This window comes from Lipotes vexillifer, unplaced genomic scaffold (genome assembly GCF_000442215.2).
Source record: "Lipotes vexillifer unplaced genomic scaffold, Lipotes_vexillifer_v1.1 scaffold135, whole genome shotgun sequence".
Lineage (NCBI taxonomy): Eukaryota > Metazoa > Chordata > Mammalia > Artiodactyla > Lipotidae > Lipotes > Lipotes vexillifer.
The window spans coordinates 1,287,279-1,305,385 of record NW_006774574.1 but is presented as its reverse complement, the minus strand read 5'-3'; the positions used below and the strand labels follow the sequence as shown (position 1 = coordinate 1,305,385).

Sequence of the window (18,107 nt, the reverse complement as noted above, 5' to 3'; positions counted from 1 at the left end):
GGAGGAGTGGGGAAATAAGGAGGAGGAAATGTTTGGGGGCAGCAAGTCATTCTTTATCTGTTACCTGCTCCTCATTCAAGCTAGTCTCTAGCATTGCCATAAGGTTGCCCCACAAACCCTTGAGATACTGGGCTGGCACTACCGTATTTTCTATTCTACAGTTACATGGGAGCAAATTATCATCTATCCAGGGCGATGTATCCAGAGGGAAACATCCACAACTCAAAAGCTCCCTCCCAACTCATTACCAATACACATACACACACACACACACACACACACACACACACCAGATCACAACTACCTTCTTGAGTGTTTCTCACAATCATTAATTTAGTTATTCATACACTGTAAGGAAGAAGCCAAATGCCTTCTATGGCCTAGTCTCACTGATTCCTAGTCTCATTGTTTCCACCATATTCAACTTGTTATAAGTGAGTCACCAAGTCTAGCGCAAGGTAAGGGGATTTAACCTCCACTTCTTAAAATGAAGGAAGGAATATTAAAGAATTTGCAGACATCTTTTAAGAATCACCACTGAGGGCTTCCCTGGTGGCGCAGTGGTTGAGAGTCCACCTGCCAATGCAGGGGACGCGGGTTCGTGCCCCGGTCCGGGAAGATCCCACATGCCGCGTAGCGCATGGGCCCGTGAGCCATGGCCGCTGAGCCTGCACGTCCAGAGCCTGTGCTCCGCAACGGGAGAGGCCACAACCAGTGAGAGGCCCGCATACCGCAAAAAAAAAAAAAAAAAAAAAAGAATCACCACTGAAACGCAGAATAGTACAAATGAATGATAGGTCTCCCTTAACCAACATAGAGTTTAACAAACCAAGTGCCATATCAAATTTTATGACTTTCTTTGTAAATTAACAAAGAATTTCAAGGACATGAAAGTGATACGTCTTTTGTCATGATGTGGCGAACAAATGTTATTCAAGCTTTTCTCTAAACATTTATAATACTGAAAAATGCTGACTAATGTTATAAGAACTCTAAGATGTTAGAACTGTTCAGGAAAAGTATCCAACACTTCAAAATAAATCAAAAGATGCCAAAATTACTTTCCAATGTCATACTGGAGCACTGTCTAGCAGGTCTGCCCAAGTTTTATTTAATTCTCTACGACAATATATCTTCGTTTGACTCATTACTTACTGTTCATTAAAGCCCAGACTCTATGTAGATACATATTAATCTGTGGACTTTAATCTGATAAGTGATGATTTCTCTCCAATAGAAAAATAACCCTAATGCTTATGGTTTTACTGCTCTGTGAGATAAAACCTGTTTTGTCTCTTATTTAGCCAGCTTTTTTTATCATTCCTTTCAGAACTGACAATATAAATCTTTGTTCCTTGAATTCTTTAAACCAGCTTTACCTTCCAGCTGGATCCCTCATGAATGAGTTAAATAAATTTTGACACGTTCTTACTTTATATTTGTATGAGAGTCATGTTTTTAACTTTTCTTGAAGAGTATACTTCAATCATTTGAGCGCTTTTTCCCACTAGGATACACTCATCTGCTGGAGTCTGTTACACTGTGATGTCCAAGAAGTACACCTTATGAGTTCTTTCCTCCCAGGAACATCTCTCTTGAGTCCTGGAGGAAATCCCAAGGGCCATATAACTTTTCTGCATTGACTGTCTGTTTTTTATTCTTCTGATTTTATGTTTTTATTTTCATTTCTCATTGTTAGTCTGTATTTTGTCAAATTTGTGGTTTTGGCCATGTCTTTTTCCACCATACAGCCTAGGGGTTTATAAATAATGGACCATTAGGCCAATCTCAACTAGGTAGTCTAGAGATCACCCTGCATATATCAATACATGAGTCTGTTTCGCACATGACTAATAAGTTATTCCCCACTGGTACAAAGGGTGATTGGAAATCTGATTTTATGGTATGACTCTGTCAATATAATGGGGACCTTTGTCAGATGAGAGGTGACAGATATCTAGTTTGTTTGACTTTTTGGTTTGTTGCTTTGTGTGCAAGTGAGCCCAACCCAATTAGGAAAAAGTTTTATGCTTACTAAAAAGGAGAAAATCTCTTTGAGATCTAGATGGGTGAGTTTTTTGTTTCTCTTTATTTTAGACCTGTATCTGTAGTTGTGGAATTGAAGCTGCAAGCTTTCTGTGTGTTTCTGTGTCAATAACTGAGAAAAGCATTTTCCTTTCACTGCGTAACTATGAAATATTTTCCTACCTCTGGAGGATATTAATACATTACACCATAAAACCTCAAATTGAAGTAGCTCTGTTCTGCTTGGTTATAGAGACCTGTATGGGCTTACATAAATTTAGTATTTCTGGGCTTCCCTGGTAGCACAGTGGTTGAGAATCTGCCTGCCAATGCAGGGGACATGGGTTCGAACCCTGGTCTGGGAAGATCCCACGTGCCGCGGAGCAACTAGGCCCATGAGCCACAACTACTGAGCCTGCGCGTCTGGAGCCTGTGCTCCGCAACAAGAGAGGCCGCGATAGTGAGAGGCCCACGCACCGCGATGAAGAGTGGCCCCCGCTTGCCGCAACTGGAGAAAGCCCTTGCACAGAAATGAAGACCCAACACAGCCAAAAATAAAATATAAAAATAAATTTAGTATTTCCAGAATTATTATAAAATAAAGAAACTGAACTTCTAATGCTCTGAATGTGCTAGGCTTTAAAAAGCAAAAATAGAACCTTTCACAGAAACTGCTAGCTCAGAAGCATTTTTATATAATAACCCAAGTTCATGCAACGAAAGTGAATATTACTGGACGAACCACAATGAATTTTCTAGTTTTGCTTAAAAAGAGCTTCCTGTCTTTTCCCTAGTCTTATCAATGTGAAGGATAATAAAAGCATACCTTTTTAAGATTTCTATTTACTTATCACGAAGAAACTAGGAACCTGAAGTTCTTAGATTTTATTTTTTATAAGTTTATAAGTTCAGATAATATTGCTATTATATAATTTTTAATTGAGGAAAATTACACTTCAACTAAATAATTACAATTTTGATAAATACTTTATTTCAATAGTAATTATGTCCTGTAGTGTGTCAACTGAAACTTGTTTTCCAAGGTCTTTTTTTAACTTTAAGACAGAAAACTAATATTAAATTGAGTTAATTACTGGATTATTCTTGGATACCTGACAATATCTAAGTAAGCATAGTCTGTTGTGGGGTTTTTCTTTTTAATAAATTTATTTTATTTATTTTACTTTTGGCTGTGCTGGGTCTTCGTTGCTGCGCGCGGGCTTTCTCTAGTTGTGGCGAGGGGGCTACGGGGGCTACGGGGGCTACTCTTCGTTGCAGTGTGCAGGTTCCTCATCGCGGTGGCTTCTCTTGTTGTGGAGCTCTAGGCACGCGGGCTTCAGTAATTGTGGCACGCAGGCTCAGTAGTTGTGGCTCGCGGGCTTAGTTGCTCCGCGGCATGTGGGATCTTCCTGCACCAGGGCTCGAACCTGTGTCCCTTGTATTGGTAGGCGGATTCTTAACCACTGCGCCACCAGGGAAGCCCCGTAATCATAGTTTTAATATATGTGCTTTTGTTTCTTCTTCTTGCACATTGCAGAGGCTACACCTCTGAGCTCTGTTAACAAATGTGTTAGTTTTTAAGAAGGTATAAAAGGTATAAAAAGAAGGGATAAAAATGTGTGTGTAGTTATAAAATATGTGTGTGCTCATAGGTTTTGTGGTCTGCTAAAAGGCTTGTGTATCACAAACAGTTCACAATGAACTACCTCCAAATTTTTTCTGATTAATAGAAGTTAGTTACTTTGGTTAAAAACTGTGTTGTTGAAGGTGTACTAGAACAATTATGTACAAATGTGAAAGTAAGAAAATGGGATGTGTGTGAGTTTTTCCCAAAGGAAAAAGAGAGCGGCTTTGTCTTAAAGTGCAGTGTCTCGTTTCAGAACATGGAAGGGAATAATGAAAGAAAACTTAAATGGATATAGAAGGTCATAGAAGGTTACAGAGAGTAAACTCCATTTGCTTTGGCTTCGAATACCTGCAAACAATGAGTCTGAAAAGGAGAAATGAAATGTGTAAAAGGAAAATCAGCAAAGTATGCTTAGTTTGATGCATTAATTCAAAATATAATGCTTTCATGAAAGACTATAATTGAGTTTTCTCTCTGTTAAAATGAAAAACTGTTCTCAGAGTAATTAGTTTGCTCTTAATAAGAGGTAGTAAAAAAGATATTCTTCACATTTTCTGTTACCAGCCCAGGTAACAGAAATTCTGTATCTCAGCAGAACAACATTCTGTGTGCTTTGTGCTGAATTTTTATGCCCTTACTTATTTTCTAAAGCAAACAACAGTAACAGGAAACTTAGAAGATAGACAATAGAAATTATACAATCTTAAAAGATTGAAAAACAAAAGTGAACAGAGCTTAAAGAACTTGGGGAACACTATTGAAATGTCTAATATATGTGTAATTGGAGATGCAGATGACGACGGATAGAAGTTGACTTTCTAGATTAATAGCTGCTCACCACTGCAGGGCTCTAGATTTGTCGACCATATTCCAGAGAGGTTTATATGTGCACATTAACATTCCTGGTTGCATCAATGTAAATGAACAGAACAATACACGACGTAATAAAACCTTTTTGTGATCAAGAATAATCTTTGGAGTTAATTATTATCATGGGGGGGGGTTGTAATTTGTTAAGAAAAATGATCCAAAACTTGAAAACAAAGCAAAAGGATGACAGCTTATCTTTTCAATATCATACTGTGGCATTCTCTAATATGTCTGCCCAACATCTATTTAATTCTCTACAAGAACGTACTTTTGCTTGACTTACTATTTACCATTGACTATAACCCAGACTCTGAGGTCACACTCTAATCTATAGACTTTTATCAAGCAGGGATACAAGTGATTTCTTTGATATGTGCTCCCTTTCCATTTGTACAAGTCATAATTTTAATTTTTTGAAACATTTGACAGGATGAAATCACTGAAATTCAGTTTTTGAAAAGTCAAATGATTGCATATGAAGCTTTGGTTGTAGGCAGAGATTGACACAGAATCTTCTCCAAAGAGTTATTTTTGTGTGTTTGTTTTTAGGGGATGACCACTGTAGCCTTAGACACTTTCGTGTGATTTCATGAGGCAAACAAAACCGAGATGTATGAACTTAAATGCTGCTTTAAAAATCATTAAAAACCACCTAAAATCAATTCAAAAATTAACCAGAAGCCACTGCACTTTGCTCCAAAGAGAAATAACATGCTGAGTAAGCAATGCAAACGCGCCTCACTCTTCTCCAGACTGAAGTAACCTGCTGGGTCAGCATGGTGACAGCTACAATGGCAGTAAAGCCAAAAACGGCAAAACCTGCTGAATGACAGCCAAAAGATGGACATTTCATTTACTCTGTTGTTAGTAACTATATTAGTATAAGCTTCTAGGAAAAGCATAATGGCAGAATGCAGCAAAAAACTTTTTGAAATATGCTCTAGAAAGCCATCTCAAAAATAAAAGAAATGCCATAAATTCCCCAAAGATAAGATAATCAGGTTTTTCATATCATCTGATATTTTGGATCAAGAGAGCTAAACTTAACTCAATCAGAAGTTTTGACTTCAAAGGATGGCAGTAGCCCTGGAAATAGATGCAGCAGCTGTTTTCCCACAGAAGATGAGGCTTCTTTACACAATGCTCCAAGTGTTTTCCTAAAGTCACCAGAATCAGTTCTTCTAAGTTCACATAAACACACTGAGTTCTTGCTGTAATGGTATCTTTGGGGCCCTCACTCTGTGCTGCTAGATGAATTTTTTTAAAGTATTTTCTGCTATCTCCAAAAATTAAACAGGTTTAGTTGGGCTCAGTAAATAAGTACAATCATTTCCTTCTCCCCTCCCCCCTCAAAAAAAAACAAAAAACAAAACTGAAACAAGTAAATTTCCAGAATATGCCATGTAATAATGAGAGAAGACTGCTAATGAAGATGAGATGCATACCTTGAAAATACTCTGAGAGAATGGAACAGCAAATACCCTTAAAATCTGATATTTTTGAAAATTTTTATGTGTTTGCTTTTTTGTTTGGGCTCGAGATTACGACTTCAAGAAGCTTATACTGGCAAAATGTGATGACAGCTATGAAGTGGAAAAGAAATGGAAAGAGGGTAACATTTCAAGTTTTGTTGTTTTTTTTTTTTCTCACAAAGTCCATGGAGAAAAGTAAAGACAAGAGGAGAAAAAATAAAGCATTAATTAGAGGACACAGCTTTGAACAAACTTGGGGAAAAAATTACATGTTTTTTTGTTTGGGCGTTTTGTTTTGTTGTGTTTTGTTTTTATATGTGTGCTATGCAGTGAGCTCTGTGGTACAGGATCTATTCGGTATCCCCGACTCTTAACACTGCAGTACCAAGAATTTGGTAGACATTCCATAAATATTTGTTAAGGACATGATAAAATCAAATGATTAATGAACTATTAAAAACCGCTGTGATGACTGCCTTTATTTATAAATCAGATTTCGGTTAAGGCTAGATATGAAGAAGTGTTTCCGGCCAGAGCTTCTCAAACTTTTAACAATCACACGCATCAGCCAGATATCTTGTAGAAAAGGCAGATTCTGACTCAGTAGTTTAGGGTGGGGCTGAAGAGTCTGCATTTCTAACAAGTTCTTAGGTGATGCTAATGCTGCTGATTCATGGACCACATTTTGAGAACTAAGGTTCTGGACAATCTGATGATGGCTCTGTGTCAATAAGGAGGCTCCAGAGTAGGGCGTCAATGATAAGTGTGGGGCACCTGGATAGCAAGGAAGAGAAAGGCTTGGGCCAAGCAGATGTGGCAACAGTGGGAGGGGAGATGACCATCCAACAAGTGTGTACACTGCCCCTTTCTTGCTCTACAAAATGAAAGCTTTTATCTCCTGCTTGAAAAAAAAATGTTTCAAGACTCAGCAAGACAGTGAGAGAAGGGAACAGAGACTGGCTCCTTACCCGTGAACTCATATTCTGACCATCCATGTGGCTTTATGAGGCCAAGTGAGAAGGGTTGTGAAAGACCAGTCTCCTCCCCTTACGGCACCTTCTCAAGGGTCCTCATTTCCTGGCGGAGAGAACTTGGCTACAGTCACATGAGACCTATTCCCCAAGGACTCTGAAGCCTGGAGGAGAATGCTCTGGCATCACTGGCCTCTCAAGCAGTTTCCACCAATTAGCTGCCCCTTTCCCTCTCTCTTTCTGCCCAGTCCTTGACTCTAATTCCTCCCCCTCTGCTCCAAGACTCACAAATACTGAAGATACCAAGATGATTCACCCTGCTCCTGCCCTCTCCCCTATGCCTAGTCAGCCATCAGCCTCCATCACGGCCATCGTACTCACGGAGGTCACGATACACTCAATGAGACTGTCGCTTTCCTGAAAATATTGTTTAAGGGTCAGAGTGACTGAATGTATTCACCTACATTTCTGGCCCAGAGGTTACATGAATCTCTCATTTTAGTCCCTGACCTTATCTTTTGAGCTCAAGTTTTCTACAACACACACAGAAAAAGAACAGAATTCAAGGTATGGAGAAAAAACATGGTTATTTTCTGTTGCTCACTCTTCACCGGAGATGCAATGTGTAATCGTTTCCTGCCTCCCCTCTTATTACAGTGACGGTCCTGGGCTGGTGCCCCGCAGTGCCAATCAAGAGGCAGTAGGATGATGGAGGTAGGAAGCTGGATGCTGCTGGGCTGCCACTCTCAGGGCAACCACGTAGCACAGCTCCGGGGGCTTAATTAACTTAGATGCAATGTGAAAGGCATCCTCTGGAGTGGTGTGATTCTGCAGCCCTGGAAGGAACTCTTGAGAGAAGATGACCCACAGGAGGAAAGTGGGGGGAGGGGGTGTACAGGTGGGCCAAGAAAGGTAAGTGAATTTCAGTTCTCAGGAATTTTTCTCTAGAACATTTCTCTTTAACTCTATATGGGTATATATATAGTAACAATGATGATTAAAATGTATATTGCCTCAGGAAAGTATCGGTGCCATTCGTTAACTGCCAGATCCTCTCCCTGGCTTTGTAACAGAAACACAAACTATTGTCTCTTGTGTAAACTACTGAGCATTTATTTCTAATGCTCATGCTTTACAATAAGGACTATGCATAATACTAAATGTGTCAGTGTATACTATTGGGAGTCTTAATTTTATTTCAACAATAACCTACAGATTTTATTGTAGCTGATATGTTACCAATCCTGAATTCAACAAGTAAAAAAGGAAAAATTAGTAAAATTATCAACAAGAAATGTATGACAAAGTAAATGGGTCACCTATAACATAATCTATCCAAAGAGAAAAACTAAATGAGTAGTTGTGTTTCAAGAGAAACAAAAGACCAATCATGATTGACACGTGTCATCTTAACGCAAAATAAACAGTGTTAAATGCCTGCAATTTTAAATGCAACGTTAGAAGCCATTGTGCTTAATTCCATTTAATCCTAGCAACAATCCTATAAAATTGGTACACTACTGTCTCCATTTTACCCCTAAACAAAGTAAAGCACAAAGGAGATCAGTAACTCACTGCAGGCCGTGCAACTGGTAAGGGGCAGGACTGGAATTCAAGCCCAGGCAGGCTTGCTGCAGAGCCCAAGATTTTGCCACTAAGATGTACTAAGTCCCTAGAACCAGCAAGCCACATTTGTTCCTCTGTATCTGACACTGGGCTGAGTGTTTTACATATATTATCTAAAGTATTAACATAAATCCGTGGCATATTCAGTTCTACTTCGGCTAGTCTGCAAAAAGAAAGAACGTCAGCAAGCCTAATGCGAGCCCAAAAGAGGAAGAATTCCTTAAAGTTTATCCAGGATTGTTCAGGGGAGGCAGTACTCTGGCCAAATAGTTTGAGCACTTTAAATAACTTAGCCATAGGAGGGGTATTTCAGATCAAGATCATCCAAACAACACCTCTTGTTCTGATACAATAATTACCAGACCTTCTGGTTATACATTATTTCTTAGGTTTTCTTTTTTTCCCCTACAAGGAGAGAATGGAAGAACCACTGGCATCCTCCACAGCTTTCTCACAGTAAATTAACGAACTGGCATTCTGGTTTATACATCACTGTTTGTGAGTTGGGACACATCAAGCCTGTCTGCTTGACTGAACTATCAAAGCTGAGTTCTTTGGTCTTTTATATCGAAGACCACACACCAAAGTTCTGTCATTTGGAGAATCCGTTGGTGAAGCAGCAGACCTCCTGGCCTTTCAAGAGGATGTAGCTATTTTGTGCCTAACTAAATGTATGTGTGCTCATTTTTTTTTTCACGCATTGTTTCTTCAGTCACACACAATTTTTAAAACTAGGGGAAACATATCTCTTGACTGTGAATTAGTTGCCGTGAATTCTGAAGTACACCATTCCCTTGCAAGACATTTGGCCCTATCCAAAAAGTCCTTAATACATTTGGTCCATAAGACATATGGCCCACACCAAAAGCTCCTTGAAATTTGGTCCAATCCAAAACGTCCATGAGCACATTTGGTCCATGCCAAACGGTTTCAGACAGAACCAAATATCCAAAAATTTTTGGCACGGACCAAATGTCTGCTAACCATACAATTCAACAAGAAGATGAAAAAAAAGTAGAAGGGGAGAAATAACCATCGATGAATAACCAGTGGTAGTACTATTTGGGGAGAATGACTTTAAACCAAAATTACTCATGTTCCCAGTAGAAGAAGCTGTATAGAAATATAAACCAAAGTCACACAAAATGAAGGCTACATAAAAGCCTTAGAAAAAGTCAGAGTTCTTTGGTCTATTCCTAATTTCCAGAAAATACGTTTACAAATGGTCAGGCAACTGAGCATCTGAGATCTAATTGTGTCACATCTAACAAACTGGTTTGATGTTCTCCTTTTAGAAAAGCAGATGGAGTCGTCTAAGACTATGAGAAACCCCTGAAGAAAGATGTGACAGTCTGAGGAACAGACTTAAACTAATGTTTAAAAAATAAACGCTTTCGTGAATTAGCAAGGATTTTGCAATCCAGATCTAAATGAGATTTTCATCATTCTGTAAACAATGCCACAGTAATTTTCTGGTTTTCAAGAAGAAAAAAGGACAAGAATTTAAGAAGTTAAATAAAGAGCAATTGATGGGAAGGAGTTCAGCACGAAGGCAACATCAAGGAAAATGGCTTTAGATAGTTTTTCTTCTATTAAAAATGTCTTTAAAGTACAGGGCAGTGCAGAGAATAATATAATAAACACTTATGCATCTACTACATAGTTTTAATAAACGCTCATATTTTGTCACACTTGCTTCAAGTCACTTTTGAGAGAAATAAAACCTTATAAATACAGTTGAAGTTCCCTCTATTCCCCTTCCTGTCTCCCCTCTTTATTACAAAACTCATTATTATGTTTGATATGTGCTACATCTATTGCATATGTATGCAGTATAAAAATAGATAGCACCCCAAATGCCCAGCCTATATTTAAGTAGATAACCAACAAGGACCTACTGAATAGCACAGGGAACTCTGCTCAATATTCTGTAATAACCTAAATGGGAAAAGAATTTGAAAAAGAATAGATACATGTACAACTGAATCACTTTGCTTTACACCTGAAACTAACACAACATTGTAAATCAACTTTACTCCAATATAAAATAAAAATTTTTTTAAATAAAAAAAAGTACCATATATACAAGTATATATATGAACTATGTGTTGCATTAAAATACAGACTGGAAAAACACCAAACTTGTATATCTCATGTAATTCATATATCTCATGTACTTCCAAAATATATTCTTAAAATTGCTTTTAAACTGAGAAATTTCAGAGTTAGTTGACATGGCTAAAAACCAGTGGCCATTTCTTCTTGGAAAATAAGAAAAGAAACAAAATTTAGAGCAAGAACTTTGTTATAGTGAATTCTGAAAGCTATTTTATAAATTCTGAGAAGATACCAAGAATGAAAAGGGATTTCAAAGGTGGTGATGTGACAAAAAATTCTACAAAGAAGCTCACGTTTTATAAATTTGAAATTAGAAATGTGGGCTTCCCTGGTGGCACAGTGGTTGAGAATCCGCCTGCCAATGCAGGGGACACGGGTTCAAGCCCTGGTCCAGGAAGACCCCACATGCCGCAGAGCAACTAAGCCCATGCGCCACAACTACTGAGCCTGCACTCTAGAGCCCGTGAGCCACAACTACTGAGCCCGTGTGCTGCAACTACTGAATCCCGCGTGCCTAGAGCCCGTGCTCCACAACAAGAGAAGCCACCACAATAAGAAGCCCACGCACTGCAACGAAGAGTAGCCCCTGCTCGCCGCAATTAGAGAAAGCCCATGTGCAGCAACGAAGACCCAACACAGCCAAAAATAAATAAATTAAATAAATAATTTTTTTTAAAAAGAGAGAGAAAGAAATGAAACAAGTCCAAAATAGATTTCAAAGGTGAACCCAGGTACTATAAAAGATTATGGTGGCTCATTGAACTCTCTTCCACGCATGCTAAGCTACTCTCTGGGAATAATTTACACAGCTTTGGAAATGACAATAACTCTTCAAACCTCTAGGGTACTGTTTAGCTAGTTATTATCTGATGTACTATATTTTCTTAGCACCTAAATTATTCTCACAACATCAGCTATTCCCTGAGATTAAGTTATGGCCTCCATAAACCATACAGTTTTCTGATTACTTAAGTGTTCATGTGACTTTCAAATGTGCTCAACTTATTCACAGAAGTAATTTAGGCCACCTAGAAAATCCACCTAAACAAGTGAAATTCACTCGATGCCACTGTGTCCATATGCTTAAAGACAACAGCATGAAGAAGGTCAACCTGATATATGCAAGCCTATTAAAGAGAGAATCTATTGACTGTACCACCAATCCAAATGGCCATTATGATTGGCAAGCAAAGCCAACTGAATAAAGAATGGTTCACTTATGGCTTTTATGTAGTCAGAGCTTTAGAAAGTTATAAATGCTCTATAAGTCTGGCTCATGGTCAGACTTCCTGGGATCATTAACAGTCCCCTGATAATTTTATCAAAGAGAGAGGTATCGATCCCAGTATTTCAGCCAAATTCTAACTTACAGAATTATAGCCAACTCTTCCCAAATACCCTCAGATTAAGTGATATATTCTGCGAGGATAACCACCCCGCGCTTCTAATGTGCTTCTCCCAACCCACGCCTCTTTGGGAAGCCAAAACCAACTCCTGCTGGCCCAATTCAGTAGCACAGAAGCCTTGATGGATTCACAGACGCCTCCTCTCCCATCACATACTCAACAAAGAATGAAACTATTTTAATCCTTTTTTAGCAAGAAATGTGTTTTCAGTCATTCCACTGGCAGGATCAACTGAACATGGCATGGACAGATACTTAATTTACAACCACCTGATTTCTCTACAGACCTTCCCAGGAGCAACAGAGAGAAGACAAAGTATAAGGAGCAAAGTTGTGAGCTTCGACTCCTGCTGGAAGAAGAGAAAATCATCAGCCTAACTGTTATTCCCCTTGGAAATCAACATTAGCTTTACTGGTTCAGAAATGGAGATCAGAAAACACCAAACAATTACATTATTTTAGCCAACTGAGAAATCTGATCATTACTTTTTCCCTAAGAACACCTAGGGGAGATCATCTTTAAAGGGATGTAAACTAACATAGAGTAAAGTGGTCCAGCAGGTGAGGATACTGTGGTGTCCCACCAGTCTGCAGGATAACTTGGGATGAGAAACCATGGATTAGGTGATTTTTTTCAAAATCATTATATGTCTTATAATTTTGTCAACAGGAAACTAAATAACAGAGTATTCATTTGTTTGACTTCATTTGAAAACTCAGTTGATTCAATGAGAAAATAATGAACTACTGTGGTTTGGTATAACATAGGTTTTAATCCCGTATGCATTAACAGGTTAACAGAGTTTTAGTTTTCATACGCTTGTTTTGTATCATGTTTACATAGCTTAAGCTACCTATAAACTCTAGGGCGGGATTCTTCAGTAATAAGGATTAGAGGCATTGTTATTGTGGGAAATAATATAAATGACCACAGCTCAGAAGGCATTAATGCAATTTCTATGCATATAAGCTATAGCATAGTTGGCTGTGAAACATAAATACATCTAGTTAACACATAAGCACATTTTGAGGGTCTAAAAAATCATCTTTTCTCTTTTTAGGCAATACTGACACTCATTAGCACCTTTGAATATAATTTCATGCAATTTAATTTTCTTATTTATAAAACTGTTTCCAGGTGTGATTATTGTTCATCCATCACAAGATATATTTTTTAAAATAAAAACTGACAGCATTCACTTCCAAAATTTATATATGCTGGTAGAATGTTCTAATTATACAACAAAGTGATTTTGTTAATGTAATTTTTTTGGTATTTGGTTATACTCTCTAAAATGTTTGCAAAGTTAAAAAAATTAAACTCCAAAGTCCAGGTACTTTCCATTAACACTATTCACAATTTCTTTGTGGATTATAACTACATAACCCAAGGTGATGTCTGGTAATTCTTTCTCAAGTTCCTTTTCTTATTCTGCATAACCAGAAACCCCAAAGACAGGGAGAAATAGTATCTTCGATATAATTGTGGGCTCACTGTTAGCAGAGCAAACTGTGACAGCAGAGTCTGAAAGAATTACTTCAGGAGGGTCCTGAAAGTGAGAAAACTCAGGAAACTTTCAGACAGCCTTTATCGATTTGTGAATCCAGACAACAAAAGTACAAGCTATCCCCAGTACTAAAGAACTCCAGAAAGGTGTTCCACTTTAGGTTAAGACACAGGTGCAATCATTCATTCATTCAATATTTACTGAATACCTATTAGGTAAGGTACTAGGTAGCAGTGATCCAAGGATGAAAAGGATGGGTCTCTGCTCCAGTCTAGTGGGGGAGACAGATGTACAAGGGATTTGCCTGTGGTGGTTAAGATTGGGTGTGGCAGATGAGCTCATCCTGGGAATGATGGGTATTCCGGGTAACAGGCCTGCTCTGTAGGAATATCCATGTTAAAGAACAATCAAGAGCAAAAGACACTGGCCTCTGGGCTCCTCTTGCGACTGAGCATCAGTCTGCAGGGAGAGACCCTGTAGTCTTTGGCTTAGAAATTCCCCTCCTTGCGTTATGAGACCATGAGTTCCTAGAGGACACCCCCAAACAAAGGAGCCTGGTGGGCCTTTCTGCCTACTGCATTGTTTATTTATCCTCTCTCATAATTAAACCTTCTTCTAATCCTACAAGGTAATAATATTTGCAAATGGAGAACACCTGGCTATCCAACATGATGAATTTTCCAGGCTTCTGGGGAAAGAGCTGTTCAAGCCAAAATAAATCTAACATGTCCCTAGAAAGGAACCCAAGCCCTTCACAATATGAATACACAGGCGCAAGGGTTAAATGTATAATGTATATTCAGCCAGAGAAAGCATGAATATTGTGTGTGTGTGTGTGTGTGTGTGCGTGTGTGTGTGTAACCATAGAATTCTAAGCTTGTAGGGTGTGCTTTACATCTATATCATATGTTATCCAGATACCAGTTGTATATTATAAGCTGCATATGCAATACCATATGGACACCATAAAATATCACATGTGGTGTCAGGATCATTTTACATTTAGTGCATGATTAAAATGTCATATTATATACCTATCTTTTCTGTGTGTACATGGATTTGTCTCACAAATTGCTTTTATTATCAAATTCAGATATCAATCAAAGTTAAAGTCTCTTTATTGAGATTTAATAAAAAGCAATATGGAAACATGAATACAGTTTGGTTTTTTTCCCTAGATTTTTCTGCCATGCAGCATTTAACACTGGTGCAGCTGTCAATACCCATTCATCTGCTATCGGGCAGCTTTTTCCTTTCACTCACTGTGACATTTTTAAAGTGGCAAAAAAAAAAGCTTAAAACAGCATATTTGTCACTTTTTTCTTTCTAGTGACCTTTTAAGCACTAGGAAAAATTACCCTATATGTACTAAACGCTTTAATCATTCCACATACATTTCACAATAGTGCTTTCTATAGGGGTATCCTTTAATTAAGTTTAAGAAATTTACATTGTACTTGCTGCTGTTCATTTAATTATTCAAAAATTTAAACATAAGAAAACCTCATAGCTCTTAGCTATGGTAACCGTGTGATGCAACTGTAATCTATATTAAGAATCATTTTTTATAAGGAGAATTTCAGAAATAACTTGTACATACCCTCGGCTTCCAGCCTTTAAGTCCTGATAAATTGCTACATGAAGTACTTTTCTTCAGTATTTAAGAAATTTAAGAATTTAAATTTAAATCTAGGGAAGAAAAACAAACTGTCTTCATGTTTCCATATTGCTTTTTATTAAATTTAATAAAAATTAAGAAATTTTAAGAAATTTAAGGAAAAAGATATGTGGATGGTGAGACATCACAGTGGACATTTGGAGGAGGAAGATATTAAGACTGAGTCTCAACCCTATTTTGGATCAGCTGTGAGACCTTGAGGGAGTCACTGTGTATCTCTGATGGCACCTGGTATCTCATCGTGTGCAAAATAAGATACTGATAGCCACTTCTCTCCATCACAATGTGATTGTGGGGACCAAATTAGCAAGTATCTGTGAATATGCCCTGAAATCTATAAAAAATGAAGAGTAACATGACTTTAGTTCAAAAACAGATATTCTCTGTTTTAGAAGTGGAGAAATTTTAAATCCTTGTAACACACCAGAAAGAAGTCAAAGGTTTAAAACAAGCTAAAATATCGACATTGGCAGTACATTATTTTAAAGTTAGTGTCCTTTCTAAAAGCAGAAACAGGGCTTCCCTGGTGGCGCTGTGGTTGGGAGTCCGCCTGCCGATTCAGGGGACATGGCGGAAGATCCCACATGCCGCGGAGCGGCTGGGCCGGTGAGCCATGGCTACTAAGCCTGCGCGTCCGGAGCCTGTGCTCCGCAACGGGAGCGGCCACAACAGTGAGAGGCCCGCGTACCGCAAAAAAAAAAAAAAAACAGAAATACTGCTGTACCTGCTGTATAATGGCATTAAAAACTGCAAAGAGGAATAATTCTGGATTGCCCATTTGGTCTCATTTTTATTCTTTTCACTTTTACTATGATTGGCGTGTCTTTAGAAGTGAACAGGTCTCACAGACATAGAAAACAAACTTATGGTTACCAAAGAGGAAAGGTGGGGAGGGATAAATTAGGAGTTTGGGATTAACATAAACACACAACTATATATAAAATAGATAACCAACAATGACCTACTATATAACACAGGGAACTATAACCAATGCTTTGTAATGACCTATAAGGGAAAAAAATCTGAAAAAATTAGATATATACATGTATGTATAACTGGATCACTTTGCTGAAACACAACACTGCAAATCAATTATACTTCAATTTAAAGAAAAAAGGAAGTGAACAGGTCTTTCTCCTACCCTCGCTACTCTGTGACCCTGATAATCCAAAGTGAATGGGCTGAGCACCCTAGGACAGAATATCTACGTCACCACTTAGGAGTCAGTCACCAAGAGTAACTTAGCTTCTCAAAGCGTGTCTCTGCAAAAGAGAACATAATACCTAACCCAGAAGGTTCTTTTGGAGTCATAAATAATGTATATTCAGGGTCTGGTAGACGATAAGCTCTGCAGAAATGGTATTTATCACTGTTTTTCTGGCAAGAAATCTCTTAACCGCACTTGGCTCTATCGGTAATGTGGAGGACTTACTGATTTTGAAGTTCAGCAAGAATCCAGCCAGGGTTCTAGAACGTTGCTGTGGTAGCGCTCGGGCGCCACGTGAGGACCAAGGGGAAGGAGAAGCAGTGAAGGCGGCAGGGGCTGAGGCGGGAGCGGGGGCGGGGGTGGGCATGGACCCAGGGCTGAGGAGAGAACCCGGGGCTGAGGCGCGGACCCGGGACTGAGGCCCGCCCCCTCTCCCTTCCGCCTCAGTGGCCACGCCCAGGGCGGAAATGGCCGCCGTACTACGCGGCGATCATGGCGAGCGCAGCCGCGGCAGAAGCACCATGGCGTCATCTGTCCCATCAGTTTAGCATCCCCCAAGGAATCTGACCCCCTACTTACACAGAAACTAATTGCCACTCAAGTCCTTTGGGGGTTTTGGGGGAGGAAGAGAACCTCAGCGCAGGATTTTCATTTGGGGAAAATTAACCTGGTAAGAGTTTTTACGTTTGGATCTTATAGATGAGGAGTACCTACGAAAGGTACCGTTACTGATGGCGTTGTGTGTTGCCCCAAGACATGATGATCGAAGCGACTTTTTCACCTCATTCTGTGATAAGTTGAAATTTCAGTGAGAAGTAAAAGATGTAAGAGCTGTCGAAGAGGCATTTGTAATAAGTTATCAAGCTGTGTTTTCATGGGATAGAGATTGATATTTTGTTTGCCAGATGAGCACTGCAGACTATTCCAGAAGACTTGGACTTAAGAGACGACAGTCTGCTTAAAAATTTAGATGCAAGATACATAAGAAGTCTTAACGTTGCGGGGTAACTGATGAAATTTTACATCTAGTACTAAACACTGACAACTTCGGGTTAACCCTGAGATCTATCAAACTGTGGGCTAAATGCCACATCTATTCCAATATATTAGGTTTCCTCTGTGGTGTTTCCTGGGCTAGGCTAGTAGCAAGAACTTGCCAGCTTTATCCAAATGCAATAGCATCAACTCTTGTACATAAATTTTTCTTGGTATTTTCTAAATGGGAATGGCAAAAGCCAGTCCTATGGAAACAACCTGAAGGATGCAATCTTAATCTGCCTGTATGGGACCCAAGGGTTAGTATATTATTTTTTCCCCTAGAAATTCACACTGTGCAATAACAAATAAAAATCATCTGCAAAAACTTCAGGGAGACTTCCCATCCTGTTACCTATGAGTGGACATTACACTTTCTTTCAGTCTCAACTATAATTGCCCTCTGAAGTGGGAAGTGTAATTATGTACTCTGTGAACTACATTTAATTGTACATAATTTGTAATATCAAGGTCACTAACTTTTTAATTCAGTCTATACAGAACTACCTTGTAAGTGAAAGTTGCGTGGGCATTTGTGCTTAAAAAATAATGATAAAAGGATACT

General features: G+C 38.8%; 1 pseudogene; it reads left to right on the top strand.

Annotated features, from left to right (window-relative positions):
* LOC103080262 (poly(A) polymerase alpha pseudogene) overlaps positions 1–17,847 on the top strand; it is a 28,951-nt pseudogene extending 11,104 nt beyond the window's left edge.
* Positions 17,848–18,107: the final 260 nt, after the last annotated feature.